The sequence below is a fragment of the Aethalodelphis obliquidens genome, unplaced genomic scaffold (genome assembly GCF_003676395.1).
Source record: "Aethalodelphis obliquidens isolate GAN/ISIS:26980383/991018 unplaced genomic scaffold, ASM367639v1 scaffold13, whole genome shotgun sequence".
Taxonomy (NCBI): domain Eukaryota; kingdom Metazoa; phylum Chordata; class Mammalia; order Artiodactyla; family Delphinidae; genus Aethalodelphis; species Aethalodelphis obliquidens.
In genome coordinates, this window is record NW_020837957.1 from 35,162,796 (window position 1) to 35,179,861 (window position 17,066).

A 17,066-nucleotide genomic window follows, 5' to 3' on the forward strand; every position below is an offset into this window, starting at 1 on the left:
TATATATTTGCATGATTTTAAGTAAGGAGATGAAAGCTCCAATGTTTCTTTCCACAGATCAACATGACACCTTTAAATAAAGCTTATTTTTCTGATTATTAGGAGAAACATTTTCAGTAGCTTTGCTGAAAGGCTACTAGAAAATGTAAATCTTTTTTTTTAATTAATTTATTTTATTTTTGACTGCGTTGGGTCTTCATTGCTGTGCACGGGCATTTCTCTGGTTGCAGTGAGCAGGGGCTACTCTTCGTTGTGGTGCGCGGGCTTCTCATTGCGGTGGCTTCTCTTGTTGCGGAGCACGGGCTTCTAGGCTTGCAGGTTTCAGCAGTTGTGGCTCACGGTCTCTAGAGTGCAGGCTCAGTAGTTGTGGCGCACGGGCTTAGCTGCTCCACGGCATGTGGAATCTTCCTGGACCAGGGCTCGAACCCGTGTCCCCTGCATTGGCAGGTGGATTCTTAACCACTGTGCCACCAGGGAGGCCCTAAATCTGTTTCTTTTTAAACTTTGGTAGATTACCACTTAGTAAGAATTGTGAGTTACTTCTCTGGTATCTGTTCACCCCTACCATGTGGAGTGTGTTGTAGCTTCTATAATCTATATTATTAATATTTTGTAAATAATACACACAACAATTATATATTTTTAAGCCCCACACTTGATAACTTTTTGTTATTGATTTCCATTGAGCTCTGTCTCATCCCAGTAATTAACATTATCTGTCCATAGATACATGATCTAATTTTTTAAAAAAGAACATCAGTCTCATTAAGAGATATATTTCATTTTTTTTCATTTTTTTTCCCCTATTTTTTCGCCACAGTGCATGGCATTCAGGATCTTAGTTCCCCTACCAAGGATCAAACCCGTGCGCCCTGCAATGGAAGTGCGGCATCTTAACCACTGCACCGCCAGGGAAGTCCCAAGAGATGTATTTCCATAAATTTTACTTTTATATTTAGTGGCATATCAAAGCATATGTTTGTTATGCTCCATTGTATAATAATGCTGATAGTAATTAATCAAGCCAGAAGAAATTTTTTAAAAATTTAAGAGTCTTGTGTTCACTGAAAATTTTAAAACAATGTAAATTAAAATACATAGAGAAATATAACAAGGTGAACTTTTAAGCATAAAACTATAAAATTGTGGGGGAAGGGAATGTGTTTTTTTAATGGAGATGGTAGATATTAAACAGCTATGGTTTTTAGAGTCTAGTGGATAAATTTGAGAGTGATGGAATAGTTTTATTTTAAAATGACAATATTTATAACATTGATTACCTTCTTTCCTAGAACTGTTGAAACTTATGATGAAAAATTTTGAATCCCAGATCTGTTTAAACAGTATTTATTTGTGTGTCCGTGAGGATGTTTCCGGAAGAGATTAGCAGCTGAATTGGTGAACTGAGTAAAGTAGATTGCCCTCCCAAATGCAGGTGTACTTCATATAATCCTTTGAGGGCCTGAATAGAACAAAAAGGTAGAGGAAGGTTGAATTTGCCCTTTGCCTGATTGCTGGAGCTGGGGCATCAATTTTTCCCTGCCCTTTGTGCTCCCCATTCTCAGGCCTTCAGACTCAGACTAGAACCTACACCATTGGCTCTCTGGCTCTCAGGCTTTTGAACAACACTTCTGGCCTTCCTGGGTCCCCAGTTTGCAGATGTGGGACTTCTCAGCCTCCATAATCACATGAGCCAATACCTTGTAAGTCGCTCTCTGTCTGTCTATATGTCTTTCTGTATATCTTTCTCCTATTGGTTCTATTTCTTTGAAGACCCCATGACTAATACAAGTGATTTTATCAGAATCTACAACTTTGAAGGAGGGGCTCTCTGGGACTGATCATGTCTCTCAAGAAAGGGTGCTCTTTAGCTGGTTATCAGACCTCAGGAGCATTGTGGTTGGTACTCAGACTTTTAAAGGAGAGGGATGCAACCTGGCAGGTGCTTAGATGGTTCAGGTGGTATGGCCCAGCAGGTGAGGGAGCACAGCGGAACTAATATCCTTACTGCCAAGGGAGTGTAGCAGGGTATGTGGCAGGGCCAGCTGAAGAAAGCTTGGTTGGAGCCATAGCTAGCGGCCGCTATTGTTGCTGCTGCTGGAGCATCCCTGACAGGAGCTGAAAGCAGGAAGAGTCCTTTCTTCGCTCCTCTTTCCAAGTTCCACCTTGGGCTTCCCTTTTGCAGAATCTAACCAGAAACCAATTGGCAAGGGAGTCTGGAAGTTTTAGTTTGTACACCCAAACATCATGAACAGAGTCTTGAAAGGTGTGCTTGGAGCTGAGAGACAGTGAATAGCTATAGCAGAATCTATTTTTTTTTGGTCGTTCAATATCCATTTACATGTTCCTGTCTTACAACAATAACATTCTTTGCTTTTGCTTCACACGATGCAACTGTCCTTTTTACAAACAAAGATATTTCCGTCCTCTTCTTCAAAAGAAATCTAAAGTCCCAACAGTCACCATAGCCATCTCTGGGGGATGTTATTATCTGTTTTACTCAATCCCAACTAAATAAATATTCTGTAGCGTACAGACCAAATTGTAAAGTTAATCACCAGTAATAGTCCTCATAGAAAATAAAGAGGGACAATGAAGGGCAAGGAAAAAATAAGTAAATATATATTAATATATACATAAGGAGGAAGGAAGAAAATTTGCATAACTGCTGCAGTTGTGCACACTCATATCTGCTGTAAATTCTCTGTTTTCTCTACCCTCAGCTGGCACCACAGCCAGTCAGCGTTCTTTTCCTGATGGAGGCAATCCAAAACTTCACTCCCAAAGGGTCTAAATCTTAGTGGTCTGTGTTTTGTTTTTTTTTTAACATAGGCAAATAAAACAGTGCTTTATTTCTAATACCTAAAAAAAGTATTCTAATATAACATTATTTCAGGAGGTAAACCCACATGTATTTTTCTATATTTTTATATCATTGTATAATTTAAAAACACCTAAACACCCTAAATCTGTTCTTAGTGGTCTGTCTTTAATGTGTTGCTGTAGTTTTGCCTTAACTTGTACAACCAGATTTGAGAGAACTCAGAGAATGCCTTGGGCTCTAGACAAAGTCCTCCTGGACTGTTATAGCAGCTACTCAGTTTACCCTTAGTAATTGGGAGCAATTGCCCCAGGAAAAGCAATGATCTCTTCTTTGTTATTTCAATAGCATGAGAAGCTCAGCATTGCCAGTGGAAGTCTTATCTTCCAGTTCATTGGAGGTATTGTCACGTTCTCTGGTGGGAGCATTCTGCCTTTGGGAATTAAAACCTCTAAACCAAGAGCAATCAAACTTGCAAGGATGGAAAACAAAATTTGGGCGAGGTGGTTGTAATTAACTATTATATTAAAGGAGCCTCTCCCACTTCTACCCCTTGGTTCATGTATTCAGGCTATGGGAGAAAAGAATATATTAGTTTCTGATCCCAAGAATAGCCTACATCCTACAGGATAGCGCCCTAACCTTTCAGTGTGTTGTTTCTCAGCCGGCACTGTGACTGATTCACTAGGCTCTTTTATCAGCTCTCCTGCTTCTGAGGGATATCCTTCCTACCTGGCAAGACCAATAAACCCAGTGGGCATGAGCTTACTGGCACACTTTTTTAGTTGAGAAATGAGTTCCTTGGTCAGAAGCAATATTGTGTAGAACAGCCGTAAGTCCACAGATAGTCATTATATTTATTTATCCATTATTGCATAACAGATTGCTTCAAAATTTAGCAGCTTAAAACAGCAAACATTTATTATTTCACAGTTTCTGTTGGTCAGGTGTACAGGACCAGCTTAGCTCGGTGGTTCTGGCTCATGGCATCTCCTGAGGTTGCAATCTAGCCAAGCCACTGGGCGGAGTTACAGTCACCTTAAGGCTTGAGTAGGGTTGAAGGATCTACTTCCAACCTCACTCATAGTTGTTGGCAGGCTTCATTCAGTTCCTTCCAGGCTGATAAACTGTGGGCCTTTCCATAGGCTTCTCACAGCAAGGCAGCTTGCTTGCTTTCCCTAGTGTGAGTGGAGAGAGAGAGAGACAGACAGACAGACAGACAGGCAGAGAGATATTGACCTGAAAATGGAAGCCACAGTCTTTTTATAACCTAATCTCAAGTTACATCCCATCATTTTGCATATTCTATTAAGTAGCAAGCCGCTAGTGCAGCTCATACCCAAGGGAATGGGATTAAGGGCATGAGTAACAGGAGGTGGGGATCATTGAGAACCATTTTAAAGGCTGCCTGCAACAGTCATGCTAGCAAAAGCACAGGCCACTAGGGTTTTGGAATAGATAACTACCCTTTTCAGAAACAGCTCTTGGTTTGCTACTGGATCCTGGTACCAACTGAACTTCTGATCTGGGACATCTAAGAGACCATATGACCTGAGCTTCCTAGGATGAACTGGATGTTTTCTCATCCACCAAGATACAAGGTTGGTTGAAGTCATCAGCAATCCACCATCAAGTGGAAATGGTATAAATAAGATTAAGTGCAAGCAGCTCCTGAAGACATAAGCATCTGACTGAGGAAGAAAAAAGCTAAGGCCTAGTTTATAGCTGGTTTTCACAGTGTGTTGGCATCAACTGGAAGCAGATGGCTGCAGCATTACAACTCCATTCAGGGGTGTCCCTGCAAGACAGTTGTGGTGGGAAATCCTCTCAGCGAGTAGAACTTTGAGCAATGCATTTGTCCACTGTGTCTGCGTTGAGAGATGGTCAAAAATGCAAATATACTGATTCATGGATACTGGCTGGCAGTTTGTCTAAAAGTTGGAGACTCAGAAAAAAGTTTTGGCAGGTTGGTGACAAAGAAGATGGGAAAGAGGTATGTGCATGAAACTTTCACAATGAATATAGAGTGTGAAAAAAAACTGGGTCCCGTAATACTCAGCAAAGGGCATCCATGTAGAGGAGACTTTCAGTAAACAGGTGGACAAAACGACCTGCTCTGTGAGTGACAGGCAGCCTCCTTCTGCAGTTACCTCAGTGCTTGCTCACCAGCCACAGTGGTGGGGGTAAAGGTTATGTGTGGGCCCGACAACATGTACCCACCCCGCTCCCCCAGGGCTGGTGTGGCTATCCTCATTGCTGAGTACCTAACCTGCCAACAGCAGAGACTGATGCTGTGCCCTTTACACAGCCCTTTCCCCAAGAAAGACCAGAAGGCTACCTCGTGGCAGGTCGATCACAATGGAGGGGGCAGCAGTTTGTCCTCACTGGAAAGAACTTCCTCAGGATATGGGTTTGCCACTCCTGACCACAATGGTTCTGCCAATATGACTATCCTTGTACTAATGGAGATTTGACACAATATTGCTTTTGACTAAGGAGTTCATTTTTAAGTCATCCTTATGTTACAAAAAGGCAGCTTTCTTGGAAGAAAAGAAAAAGAGAAGGTAGGAAGGTAATATATCAAAATGTTAAAAGTAGCTGTCTAGTGGGAATTGCTGTTTCCATTTTCCCCTTTTTTCCAAATTAGCATGTATCTGGAGTAATATATTAAAATAAATTATGAAGGCAATTGAAGATAGTTTTTAAACTGCACTCCTAAAAAAGTTCAGTTTCCTGACTCAGGATTTCCTGAAGGCTACTCTTTTTTTTTTTTTAATTAATTTTTATTGGAGTATAGTTGCTTTACAATGTTGTGTTAGCTCCCACTGTACAGCAAAACGAATCAGCTCTACATATAAATATATCCCCTCTTTTTTGGATTTCCTTCTCATTTAGGTCACCCCATTGCATTAAGTAGAGTTCTCTTGCTGTACACTATGTTCTCATTAGTTATCTATTTTATACATAGTATCAATAGTGTATATGTGTCAATCCCAATCTCCCAATTCCTCCCACCCCCTTTCCCCCTTGGTATCCATACATTTGTTCTCTATGTCTGTGTCTCTATTTCTGCTTTGCAAATAAGATCATCTGTACCATTTTTCTAGATTCCACATATATGCGTTAATAGGCGATGTTTGTTTTTCTGACTTACTTCACTCTGTATGACACTCTCTAAGTCCATCCACGTCTCTACAAATGACCCAGTTTCGTTCCTTTTTATGGCTGAGTAATATTCCAAGGCTACTCTATTTTAATCATGATTTTAGTTTGGTTATTTTCAGGCAAAGACTGTTGCAGTCTCAGTCAGTGATATTTCTGTATAATCTCAGAACTTCAGTCTACATAAGCCTCCAGGGAGGCATAAACATGAAAACTCTCAGTCCACCTCTCTGTCCTGGAAATACTGACTGGGTGACTCTGGGTGGGATGTAGGAACCTGTATATTTTAAAAAGGAGTCCACCCTTGTTGAGGTGGTCCACATAACATCCTTAAAGGAACACTACTCCAGGAGGCTCCAGGGCTGGGGAAAAGCTAGGAAGAATTCAAATAAGACTCTGGGGAAAAAAACAGGTGTAAGTTGTTATTCTGTTTACAGTAGGATCAGATTCCAGAAATACAAGTAGAAAGACAACCCCAAATCCTTTTTCCTTTGCTTAGCATTGATTCAAAATGTAGCACGTCATTGCACTCACATTACCAATCTAGGTATGCAGAACAGTTCTCTATCTGCATGAGAAAGGCTACACAGCATAATGGGTGCTGGTATCCGATTGCTTTTTCACGACCATATCACAGCCGCCTCCAAAGCCAGTGGAGACATCTGAATTTGAATACGAGCTTCATCATTTATTAGTTGTTGATTTTGGGTGAATTAACTAAGCCCTTGGAACCTTGGATGTTTCATGGGAATAATATTTTTGAGCTCTTACAGAGTATGAGTTCTGTTGAAAGACTTAATCATTGTAGACCTCAGTTCTTCTATAAAATAAAGAGGACTAGAATCTGATATTCTTTCCAGCTCTAAAATTCTTTGTATATTTTACTAGGATCCTAGTTTTATTATAAACTAAGTGAAAACATTCAGATACTTGCAGAAAACAAAAAATCACAATGTAGAGATGAAAGCTGTTAAAATCTGCTTCCTTGGGCAGATTTTTTTTTTTTTTTTAATAATCAGTATACTCCTAAATAGAATAATGAAGGATAAGGCAGTGATTACTTCAGGTGAAACGAGACTACATGGTGAAGCCATAGGGTCTCCTGAATTACAGGCAGTCTTTGGACCTGCCCCCTAAGTGCTGCGTTATCAGACAAATCCTGTGAATGTCCTCAGTGGACTCTCTGTCATGAAAAAGAGTGTCTACTGATGACAACCTGAAGTTCCATCACACTGATCCTGACGTTACCAGCTCCAAAGTGGAGTATATGGAGAGTAGATGATGCTAAATTCCTAAGGAGCCTTTGAGCTAAAATAGGGCATGGCATCTCATCTCACCTCTGATGTGTCTCAGATTTCCCCCCTCTCTGTCACCACCAGAGAATACAAAGGGGAAGGGTTTTCCTATCAAAGACCAGGATCCTGGAATCCTGCCTTTTCCCCACTTTCTCTCATTTTCCTGGCACCCACCTGTCTACTCCAACACACATTGTCTAGGTTTGTGTAGACAACTGACCTCTGCTTCACAGTGGGGCTTCTGAGACATGAGTACTCCCTAGTTGGGAGTTTTTTTCTCAAGTGCACTTCATATCATTCAGTTGGTTTACACAGTTACTAAATCTGCTAGGTAGGCATACTTGCCAAACAGTCTTGCAGGTTTAAAGTGCTAAGCAGATATTCTTCTTGGAATTCCACCTAGCTCTTAGGTCTCTATGGGGACCTCACCACTGGGAGTATAGTTACTCTGATGGCTCTTTCTCCCTTTTCCATACTCTGGGTCTTTCTGTTCCCTGGAGGACTTTCCCTCACCCTGAGAGGGAGCAGGCAGCATCACTGAATCAAGGAGAAACAAGAGTAAGTAAATAAACCAGGTTCAAGAAAGCCAGTGAAAAGCCCAAGAGTGAAGCACAAGAGAAAACAGAAGGGCTACTCTCAAGTCACCCTGCGAGAAAAATTTCATGAGAGTCCGGGGTCATGTAGAAGTTATAGGTCAAACCAGGGGAGCACTCAGGAAACCAGAAGCAGATATAGAGCAACACAAATACCTTGAAACTGAGCTGAGAAAGGAAGCACTTTGTAGGGTTCTCTTTTTGCTGTCTTGCTGAATTCTTGTTGCATGACGGATGCAGGTGACTTACTTTCCCAGACAGGCTGGTCCTATGCAGGGTTGAAAAACTCACCTCGCCTTTGATGAAAGAACTTTATTCCATTCGGGGTGTAATCCAGATCTATACTCTGGCTTTTGGCAAAAGTGGCAATGATTTTTCTTTGTCAGTTTGGCTGGTGTAGCTTCTCTTCTGCCCCAGAGGTGCTGCTTTTTCTGTCACTCCTGTCTTATCCATAAAGATCCTAGATAATCTATTTTTCCCTGTCTCATTTTTTTGGTTTGTTTTTTTCTATCAGACAGTGATATTCTTTGGATTCTTCCTCTTGAGTTTCTCTCTCTTCTTATTTTCCTCCTTTGTCGATGATCTGCTGTCACATTCACTTTTATACCCTGTGCTTTTTTCTGGCAGGTATTTTGGTTATTCTCATAGAGTTTCCCCACCTTTCTCTTGCAGATATTTTTTAGCTCATCATAACTTCAGTCCCAGTTTCTCCTCATTGTCAATCATCTTAGATAAAGTAGAGATTATCTTGTAGGAATTCTCTTGGTTGAAATACATCTTTAGCTTTTTCAGTGTGGCTACCAACTTGATAGAAGTTTTATTGTCTTGCACTGAAACAATGTATATCAAATAGGATGTTTTATACAAGAATTTAAACATTTTTGTTTTTTCAATTCAGTGATTATTTAAGAATTAATATAAGCATATTCAGGATCATCATAGCAGCCAAATAATGCTATGAAGGTTCAGTATTCACAGTTGCACATATAGACACCAAAGAGAACAGAAGTAGACTTAACATATAAGTGACGTGTTTGAACAAAGTGAAGGCTGAATGAGATGAATATTTTTCAGTGATTGAAATACAGAGAACCAGTGGGAGAAGTGAGTTACCACAGCCAAACTAAAGCAAACCTATGCTTTGGCAGTTAATACTATGCCTTGTTTAAACCAAATCACATCATTAATTACCTGAAATTAATGTTATTAATTCACTTCTGGATTTGATGATAATTAATTTGTAAAATTTTCAGACTTTTTAGTTGTATAAGAGTTATATGTATAAGGGGCTTATAACTTTTTAATTTGAGGATATTTACATAACAATAAAAAACCCAATTTATCGGGCTTCCGCCAAGATGGAATAAATTTACCCTTCTGCCTGAGACAACTTAAAAAGTGAAAAAAATATGTATGGAACAATAATTTTCAAGATATTAAGCATCAGTCAATGAAGGATAGTGTTCTTTGAGAGATAGAAAACAGCGCCCTGTAATTGCCCCAGCTGACTGCCAAGAGAAAGTTTTCAGGCCATGGCACAGGGAGGGAAAACCCAGGTGGAGCCTGGTGAACACTCTGATTTGAAGATACTGACTGAGATCTTGAGGTAACCTGGATGGCTAGAGTTTGCAGGACAGAGTACTGGGGAGGAGAGAGAGTGAGCATCACAGAGAAGTCCAAAGACCTGTAGAGGGTTCCCCTCAAGTATTCAGCAGGGTACTGAAGAGTGTGTGCACATGAGGAAACTAACTGAGGCCGTGGAAGAGTCACGCAAGAGGATTAGAGGAACTAACACTTGGTGTTCTCACAGGGCTAAGAAAATTACCTGTCCGCTGCCCATTCCCGCCCTCCCCCCACCTCCTGCCAAAGTAGAAAACCTCATAATTCATAGGACATTGTATAGAAAACTCAGAACAGTCATGGCTCAGAAGTGAGGAATAATTAGCCCTAGAATAAATGCTGAATTGGGCGCACCTAACAATCTTGAAAGACAGATCTAAAAGGGCCAACTGTCTCCTACTAACTTATCTATGGCCCAGAACCAATCTCCAGGCTATTTGCAAGAATACAAAAATATCTAGCTTCTAACAAGGGAAAAAACAATGTTTGGCATCCAATCAAAAATTACCAGGCAGGGCTTCCCTGGTGGCGCAGTGGTTGAGAGTCTGCCTGCCGATGCACGGGTTCGTGCCCCAGTCCGGGAGGATCCCACATGCCGCGGAGTGGCTGGGCCCGTGAGCCATGGCCGCTGAGCCTGCACGTCCGGAGACTGTGCTCTGCAATGGGAGAGGCCACAACAGCGAGAGGCCCGCATACCACAAAAAAAAAAAAAAAAAAAAAATTACAAGGCAATCAATGCTGCAGGAAATATGAACCATAACTATAGGAAAAATACATCAATAGAAACTCACCCAAAACTGACAAAGATGTAATTATACATGACAAATTTAAAATATTATGACTGTATTCCATATGTTCAAAAAGCTAGAGGAAAGATTAAATATGCTAATTAGAGACATAGAAGATATTTTAAAAGATACAATAGAACTTTGAGAGATGAAAACAATAATATCTGACATGTCACAGAGACATCCATCCAGTGTAATTCCCCTTATGAAAACTTCAAAAACATGCAAAACTATACGTTTATTTTATTGGGTGCAATAAATCCCAAGATAATGCGAAAACTCAATATTTAGAAAAGTAATTACTCTAGGGTAGGGGGAGGGCGAGACAAACAGGCAACAAAAGGCACAAAGCAAGTTTCCAAAGTGCTGGTGATAGTCTATGACTCGAGCTGGTGGTAGGCATGTGGGATGTTATATTGTTCTAAAAAGCACACACATGTATGCCACTTTGTATGTATATTTATATTGTACATATGTGTAATATACACATTTCATAACATATTTAATAACAGAAAAGATTACTCTGGTAGCCATGTGGAAGAAGGGAGATTAACAGAGTCAGGGAGAATATTAAAGCCACTCATGCAGTAGTGATAAAATGGGAAAGGACAACAAAGCTCACAAGTCTGTTGAAATATAATTTAGGACTTGTTAATTAAGTGGATGCTGTAGGTTAAAGGAAAAAAATGAGGTTTTTTTTCAGTTTCCTAGCTTGTAGACTTGATTGATTGGCGGCTCCGCGCGGCAGGTGGGATCTTAGTTCCCCAACCAGGGATTGAAACTGCGCCCCCTGCAGTGGAAGCAGGGATTCTTACACTGGACCGCTAGGGAAGTCCCTGAGACTATACATTTTTATGAATTAATAGAAAATTTCTGAAAGGCTAACTATAAACTGGCAACATTGTTGCTTTCATTGGAGAACAGAATAGTTCCAGGCCCAGGAGGCAGGGTGTCTCTTGAAATCTGAACCGTGTTTGTGTATTAATTACACAAAAAATGGAAAGCAAAATTAAAGAGTAGAGACTTTTGTTTAGCTCAGATATGGCTGCTCTAATTTAATGATGGGAAAATTTTGGTAGTAGCAATATGATTATGGAAATGACTTCACCTGTGTTTGGTGATCTGCTGCTAAATTAGGCTAAATAGCAAATCTTTTGTGTTTATCATAGGCTAGGTTGGGAGTCAGGGTTGACTGTGCTCTGGTCAAGCGCTGACTCTTGCTGAGGTAAAATGCGGGTCCCAGGGTTGCCCCTTCAGTAGGGCAATGGGCGGGGCTGTCACCATGATTGACATGTTTAGCATAACAGCACTAAGAAACTATAAAATATTCCCAGGTGGATCCTTGTGGCTAGCAGCACCATTTAAAAACTATGAGCTGAGGTTGAGCCTTGACACTATCTTTCTGTATCTTTTTCCTGGTCATGATCCTCTCCTGCATATAATCTTGCACACATGTTAGCTAGTCCTCAGTAAGCTGCTAACTTACTGATAAAGTCTTAAGGTATTAACCCCTCAAGAGGGTTCTGCATTTTTATCAGAAATCCTAAAAATAAAAAAACCCCTCAAAACTAAAAAAAAAAGAATGTTGTTGTACACTTTCTAATATTTATGCCTTTTCCTTTATACTATTTGACTAATTACTAAGGCTAATCTTGCCTCTCATTTTATTATGTCATTTACATAATATAAAAATTTTGATCATTGTTTAATTTTTATTCATACTTTACCTCATTTCACAAAATATTTTCAGAGACTTGTAATAAGCACATACCATAAAGTGGTGAGCTACAAATAAATTAAAAATCAGGCTCAGAAAAATAAAAACTAGAGTAGAAAGTCGTGCCCTGGTATATAAGTAGAACACAAATGAACCACTAGAATTGAGTTTCAAGTATGGTCTAGGATTCCTGGCGAAAGTGAAAAAGGAGACGTGATATGTTACTAGTTATTCCCTCCCCCTCCCACTGCCATCCCCCCCAAAGCCCACTATTTCCTTAAGGGAAGTATATAGCTTTTCCTACACATGACCCTAGAAGAAATTTCTCACCTGGGCTATAAGCTTTTATTACCACATTCAAATCCACATACCTTTGCAAAATAAAGGACACAAAACCAAAGAGAAAATAAATTTTAGCTGAGCACTGGACAATGAAGGGAAAGTAGGTATAGCTGACATGACTTCAGAGAGCTGTGTATTTGTTTACCAGTTTATATCTCAGTATCAAATAACCAGGGATTTAAGAATCCTCATTCGTGTGCTTCAGAAATATCATGCGACCACCTGGTACAGTTGGATCATTTTGGGGGTTCATATGAAAACAGTTGAAGTGATGTTCACTTGAAAATTTTGTTTGCTGAACTTTGTGATACATGTCATTGTTTTATAGCATATTTAAGTTGTTCTCTACAGAATTAAATACCTTTATTTAATGGGCCACTGGGGAAATAATCGTAGTTTCTAAGGAAAAGTTTTGTCCAGCATGTTTATCGTTGACCTGGATGAAGAGAGAATATATTGATTAAAACTGTTCTGAGAAACAGACTCACAGACTTAGAGAACAAACTTATGGTTGCCAGCGGGGGAAGGGTGGGAGGGAAAGGATAGGGAGTTTGGGATTGACATGTACACACTGTTATATTTAAAATGGATAACCAACAAGGACCTACTGTACAGCACAGGAAACTCTGCTCAATATTCTGTAACAACCTAATTGGGAAAAGAATTTGAAAAAGAATAGATTAAAAAATGAAACAAAACTGTAGTTGACATGAAGCTGGCAGGGTGAATTGGAACCATGGATGACAGAATCTGGGTCTCATTTCATCTTGGGTCCGTAAGTGACCATATCACAAGTTGTCTGAAACATGTTTACATCCAGCCAGAAACATTTCTGCCTGTCTGTGGGATTTTTCAGACCACTTCTCCTTCTGAGCTGTTCCCTGCTCTGCTCTGTGGCTCTGCTGGCTCAGCCTCTCTCATCCTAGGATTTTCTGCAGGTCTTTTGCTCATTGACCTATTTGGACCCACTTCTCCAGCTAGGCCCTTGGTGCTGTCTGCTGGAGATGGGCTGGTGTTCAGCCTTTGGCTCTGTGCCCTGAAGCTCTGTGGCAAGGCTGCCCCTGCCTTCCCCTGCTCCTGCAACCGTGACCTGGCTTGGCCCAGCTTACTTGGCCCATGCTTCCTCATGGTATGGGAGTGTGTCGGGGTTTCTCCTTTGTGTGTTGACTAGAGTCAAGAGTGAGGAAACCTAAGTGCTGCTCTGAGTTGTTTAAAAAACAAAAAAGCTCAAGGGTATATTCATTCATTCATTCATCATTCATTCATTCATTGTCCTTTGTGTGCTGGGTCCTGAGAACACTGAGGTAAAAATGACACGCTGTTCATCTTCACAGAGTTGAATTAATAGCAAAGGAGTAAGTAATTTTAAGGCAGCCTTCTATGTATGTGATTTATTTATCATTTAGTTACCTAGTAGACGTAGTTGATGGGACATTTAGGCAAGAGTGGTAAGACAAAGATGGTAATGTCCTTAACAGCAGCTATTAATTGTTCTACCACAGTGGTTCTCAGACTGATGTGATTTTGCTTTCCTTTCCTCCCCCAGAGACATTCAGCAATGTCTAGAGACATTATTGGATGTCACAACTGAGGCAGTGCCCCATAGTGGTTAGATGTCAAGGATGCTGCTAAACGTCCTACAGTGCTTAGGACAGTCCCCCTAACAGAATTATTGAGTCTAAAATGCCAGCAGTACTGATTGAGAATCCTTGACGAGTGTATGTGTCGATTGTGTGTTTCTGAGAGAGCCACTGTCAGGAAAGCTTTCTTTAGCCTGAAATGTATTATTATTAGCTGTAGCTGACATTCGTTGAGGGCTTACTATATGCCAGGCATTTATGGTAAACACTTTAAATGGATTATCCCATTTAATCATCAAAAACTCTATTGAGTAGGTATTATTATTAGCTCTGTTTTACAAATGGAGAAACAGGTTTAGGGGTGTTGAGAAACTTGGCCAAGATCTCATTGCTAACAAGTGGTAGAGTGGGGAGTTGAATCCAGGATGCCTGGCTCTTCACTCTTCACCACCACAAACAGTTAGCATCTCTAACTCAGAGGCCAGACCCTCCCTTCAGCTGGGACTTAGCTCCTGAGAAGTTGCTTTAATGACAGGCTGAGCTAGCTCAGTCCTTTATTGGCTATAGGCTACTCTTGGAGGCCTGAGGGGAAAGAGAGGTTAATTTAACAGTATAATTCAAACCAATTTTGGGAGAAGAGAATCTCATATTACTTTAAGCATCAACATCTCGTTTATGATGAATGGTTCTCTCACATGGGTGTGCAGCTGGCTCATTAATCTGACCCAATTAAACAGGATCAACCCAAACCATTAGTCATATCTAATTCAGCAATGATTGTGTTGATACAGAGCGAGCCACAGCACTATAAATAGCAGAATGGAGCTAACAGGCTCTGATGCAGTCAGCTTTCATTATCTTACACTTTAGCTTTACTTTTCATTATTTTACACTTCTGCTTTACTAAGAGCTTCTGGGCAGTTTTTAGTAAAATCTTAAGCTCAGACTGCACTTTTTGTCAGTTTGGTGTTTTCCGAGGGCAAAGCAGCAGTCCACTGTCATCCATACCTTTACTTGCATTACAATGCCTGAACACTCCTGGACTGTAATTTGATCTAGTTCCTTAACCCCATAATCTAACTGATAGAAGGTAATCGAACACCACGTCTGCCCATGTGATAGGGCAGAATTCTTCTGTCTTCTCACCTGAGTACAACAGGCTTGTGCCACCCAGAAGAATGAAAAGGTAACTCAGAATATGTGGGGTCCTTATAGCCCAAGCGGATATCCTTGTGAAGAAGAGGAAGTATGGGCCCTACAGATCTCAGGTTAGTGTGAACCGAGTGTGGTTTCGGTCCCAGTAAGTTTCTGAAATGACGCTCTGAGAACAGTATATGTGTGTTTCATTTTGAGGTCCTAGGAATTTTTAGAGAGAGTAACTTCCCTAGAATTCCTATCTGTTTGGCTGACTGTGAAAACACCTTTGTACTCAGGGCCAGTAACAGCTTCCAGTGGGCTGAATGTTAAGGATGTTTTCTTCTTTATTATATCTGTAGTATGAACTGTTATCATGTAGAGGGGAGGTTGGCAGGTGAAGATTTTTGGTGGGTGAGCACCTTTTTTCTTGCTTGTTATCAAGACTGTTGTATTACCTTTCCCCCATATCATTCAATAGGTCTCATAGACACTATTTCATTAATCACCTCTCAGAATTCCTGGGGCTACTGCCTGGTGGGTTTCTTTTTTCTTGTCCTTTAAAAGTTATGGAAAGGTTAAATATCTTAAACTGGGCGATAATATAGTAGTGATAATAGCAGCTATCATTTATTGATGGCAATGTGCTAAGCACAGTACTGACTGGCTTGAATGTGCTGCATTCTCTTCATCTGCATAACAGCTCTTTTATTTATTCATCCCCATTTTATAGAGGAGAAAAGTGAAGCTTATATTAAGCAATACATTTTGGATTAAGTCTGGTAAGAAGGCAGCTGTTAAGAAGGCAACTAGGCTGGGATTTGAATGCAGGTCTGCCGGTACCGAGGTTCCTGTGATTAAACACTCTCCTGCACTGGGCACCCTTCTTGGGCTCAGGGTTTAGCTGAAGGATTATAGAGCATAGAGATAATAGAATAAGATGTGAAAGAATAGAGTGGAGGTAAAGGAGTGGAACTCTCTTCCAGGAGACTGGATATCAGTTTGTTTCTATTTTTCTCAGCCAGCTCCTGCTTCTGTATTCCACAACAGTTCTAAAAAGTGGCAAAGTGCTCTAGGAAAACTGATGTCACCTTCCAGATAGGTAACACAATATTTCATGAACATCATTTTTAAGGGCACACACTTAATACATTTTCCTAGTGTTACAGATCTCAGGCTTACTTCAGAATTTCCCACCCTGCTCTTTTCCCTTTAAGAGGCAAATAGAAGCTTAAATAAGTCTCTTAGTTAAGAAGCTACTACAAGTGTAGTAGTCATTTGATCAGAAATGTAATATGTTTAGTTATAATTTCTATCCAAAAGTCTGTATGTCTTTAGAAGGACGTTTCCCAATACTTAAGCTTTGCAGTCTTTGCACAGACTGTGAATCTTTAGGGGAAAATAGGAAATGTAGGTTCTTTTTGAATGTTTTCCAATACTTCTTGATTCTTACCTGCTTTTGACTCAACTGTCATACCTGCAAAATTTTCACCCGATTCATCTGCAAAAGATGGTTATAGAATGGTAGTTAAATAAGCCAGTACTTCACTGTAACGTCTAATATTAGCTAATGTTTATTGGGCACTCAACTATCCGGCCCTGTGCTAAGGCTAGGTACTTTACATCACACTATGTCATTCATCCTCACAACCCAATGTATAGGTACCAGTGTCATCCCTCTTACAGATGATAAAACTGAAGTTCTGAGGGGTTTGGAAACTAGCACAGTTAGTGACAGAGCCTAGGCTCAATCATAGGTCTGACTCCAAAGTCAATATTTTCAATTTTGCCTCAGTGGTGTCTGAGTTTCAGACTCATGAAGGTAATATGTATGAGAACATTTTTTTCTTTCATTGTCTGCTAAAAATTTGAGTGCTCTATTTTTGAATGCTGACACAGACTTATAGTTTTAAAAAACACTATTAGTCTTATTTACTGTAAATGGAAGAGCAAGGCGTCAGGTTTGTGCTGTAACACTCCCTATGCCTCAGCTGGTGTTAGAAAGTCTCCATTA